This window comes from Mesoplodon bidens (assembly GCF_964165515.1).
Source record: "Mesoplodon bidens genome assembly, chromosome: 19".
Taxonomy (NCBI): Eukaryota; Metazoa; Chordata; class Mammalia; order Artiodactyla; family Ziphiidae; genus Mesoplodon; species Mesoplodon bidens.
In genome coordinates, this window is record NC_138179.1 from 7,188,523 (window position 1) to 7,191,715 (window position 3,193).

A 3,193-nucleotide genomic window follows, 5' to 3' on the forward strand; every position below is an offset into this window, starting at 1 on the left:
GTTTTGCAGAACGGGCTCAGGGATTGACCCCAGGAGTGACCCCAGTGTCAGGAGGTATTAATGATCTCCATACGGGCAATAAACAGGCAGACCGGCTGGCTTGGTGTGGAGGTGCCCTGGAATGGGGCCGCCTTATTAGCCTCACATTCGCTGGAGGGTAGAGGCTTAATTAGCGAGGGCTCCCTCACCTGTCTCCCCTCCCCCAGACATCCTTGAGCTCCATGGGTGCCTGGTTGGAGACACTGGAGACTTCTAGCTGGTTCCTTTGCTCCTTGTAGGCCTCCTCAAGAGGCAGCCTCTTCAGGTGTCTGCTCAGGCATTTGTCCACTTCTAACAGGACTTCCAGCTTGCTCCTGATAAAGTCTCTCTTGTTTTTAAAAGCCTCCAAAGGCCAAATCCATGCATTCTGAGTCACCTCACTTCTTTGTCTACAAGAACCCAGGAACAAGAAGTCCTTCCTCTTCTATAACTTAAATATCTCCAAGCCCTGTTTTCCCAAAGAGCAAAGGGAATAAGTAGGTGGTTACCTGCCTTTGGGGCGGGTGGGGAGTCTTTAGCCACTGCCTAGACTATGAAAAACACAATCTGATTTATCACTTCTCCCTCCAAATTCATTTCCATCAGGTTGGTTACTTGTTCTAGGTGTGTGACTTAACCTCCCAGTCTCGTGGGAGAGACAGCCTTGTAAACAAATGCAGTAGTAAAACAGGCCCAGGGCTATAATCTATTTCCATATTGAGTGTGATGAGACTACAAAAGAGGGAATAACCAATTCATCCTACCTCGTCCCACAGGGTTCCGTGAGGAGATGACGTCTGAGTCCATCTTTGAAAGATGAATATGTATGGGATCCTGAGAGATAGAGGATGTGAAAAGGGACTCCCAGGAGAGGGAAGCACAAGTACGAAGGCACAAAGGGCATATTTGAGGAGCAGCGGGGCTGCAGTGGTGGAAATGAAGCTTTGTAGAAAGGTAAAGTTTGGAAAGGGTCCTGTAAACCCTGTGAATAACTTTCTCTAGACAGCCATTGCAGGACACTGAGCTCCACAGAGACAGCACCAGGGCAAGTGAGAGCCAGACAGGTACTAGGTAACTCTGAGCCTCGCTGAGGAAAAACAATTAAACGTGGGCAAGGAGAGCCTAAGAAACTGAGAGGCAAAATGTCGTCATATGCACCCTTTGTGCAAACTTGCTGGGAGGAGCACAAGAAGAAGCACCCAAATGCTTCAGTCAGCTTCTTGGAGTTTTCTATAGACCATGTCTATAAGGACAAAGAAAAGTCTGGAGACATGGCAAAGGCGGACAAGGCCCATTGTAAAAGAGACGTGAAAACCTGTATCTCTTATAAAGGGGAAACAAAAAAGAAGTTCAAGGATCCCAATGTACCCAAGAGGCTTCCTTTGGCCTTTTTCTTATTTTGTTCTGAGTTTCACTCAAAAATTCAAAGGAGAGGGCTTCCCTGGTGGCGCAGTGGTTGAGAGTCCGCCTGCCGATGCAGGGGACACGGGTTTGTGCCCCGGTCCCGGAAGATCCCACATGCTGCGGAGCGGCTGGGCCCGTGAGCTATGGCCGCTGAGCCTGAGCGTCCGGAGCCTGTGCTCCGCAACGGGAGAGGCCACAACAGTGAGAGGCCCGCGTACTGCAAAAAAAAAAAAAAAAAAAAAATCAAAGGAGAACATCTGGGTCTATCCATTGGTGATGTTGCAAAGAACCTGGGAGAGATGTGGAATAACACTGCAGCAGATGACAAGCAAGCAGCCTTATAAAAGAAGGCTGAAGGGAAAATATAGAAAGGATATTGCTGTCTACTGAGCTAAAGGAAAGCTGATGTAGCAAAAAAGAGAGTCATCAAGGCTGAAAAAAGCAAGAAAAAGAAGGAAGATGAGGAAGATGAAAAGGGGGAGGAGGAGAAAGAGGAAGAAGATGATCATGAATAAGTTGGTTCTATCTAAGTTATTTTTTTCTTGTCTTGTCTATAAAGCATTTAACCCCCCTGTACTGTGTACTTTTTAAGAAAAAATTGAAATGTAAGGCTGTGTACGATTTGTTTTAAAACCATACAGTGTCTTTTTCTGTATAGTTACACTGCTGAATGTGTCTCTAGCTAACCCTGTCCTGGTGGTATTTTCAATGGCTGCTAACCTTGCCTGATACAGTGTGGGGATATAAATTGGCATGGAAATTTTTTTTTTTTTTTTTTTTTGCTGTACGCGGGCCTCTCACTGTTGTGGCCTCTCCCGTTGCGGAGCACAGGCTCCGGACGCGCAGGCTCAGCGGCCATGGCTCACGGGCCCAGCTGCTCCGCGGCATGTGGGATCCTCCCAGACCGGGGCACGAACCCGCGTCCCCTGCATCGGCAGACGGACTCCCAACCACTGCGCCACCAGGGAAGCCCTGTATATTATTTATACCAGTCTGTTGTATTGTATATACCAGATATCTGTGTTGCAAGTAGCTTCTTTCAAACTGGGGCTTGTTTTTTCACTCTATGAATGGATCTTTTGATGATCACATGTTCTAAATTTTAACATAAATTACTACAGCAGATATTTTTCTCTCAAAAAAAAAATTAGTTATATCTCTGCAGGGATCCATGGCAAGGTGTGACCAGTAGTTGTCTCAGGGAGGGTAGGGTTGTGGGTGTTCTGTTTTGTTCTTCTGTGGCTTATGTTTTCCTTTGGCTCGTCTGTAGATTTTTCTATAACGGGTATGTATTGCTGTTTTCATAAGAAAAATAGAAATAAGAACAATAATGATAAACAATAGCTAACCTTAAACCCTTACCATATGCCAGTGTATTAAATGCTTGATATGAATTCCCTTAATGGGTGCAGCAACATAATGTAGACACTATTATCCACTTTCTAAAATAAACTTTTTATTTCAGAATAGATTTATAGAAAAGTTGCAAAGATGTGCATAAACTCCCCAGAGAGCTCACACCCAGTCTCCCCTACTGTTAACATCTTACATCACATGAATATCGTGTACTTGTCACAACTAATGAACGAATATTGATCAATAATATTAACTAAATAAAGTCCATCCATACTTTGTTCAGATTTCCTTAGTTTTTACCTAATGTCCTTTTTCTGCTCCAGAATCCCATCCAGGATATCACATTACATTTAGTCATCATCTCTCCTTAGACTCCTCTTGGCTGTGACGGTTTCTCCAACTTTCCTTGTTTTTG

The 3,193-nt window shown here is 44.8% G+C and overlaps 1 pseudogene across 1 annotated transcript; it reads left to right on the top strand.

The window, feature by feature from the left end:
* Positions 1-1,137: 1,137 nt before the first annotated feature.
* LOC308607332 (high mobility group protein B1-like) lies at positions 1,138-2,405 on the top strand (annotated as a pseudogene). The gene is made up of 2 exons: positions 1,138-1,426; positions 1,625-2,405. The product of its transcript is annotated as a high mobility group protein B1-like (transcript).
* The last annotated feature ends 788 nt before the right edge of the window (positions 2,406-3,193 follow it).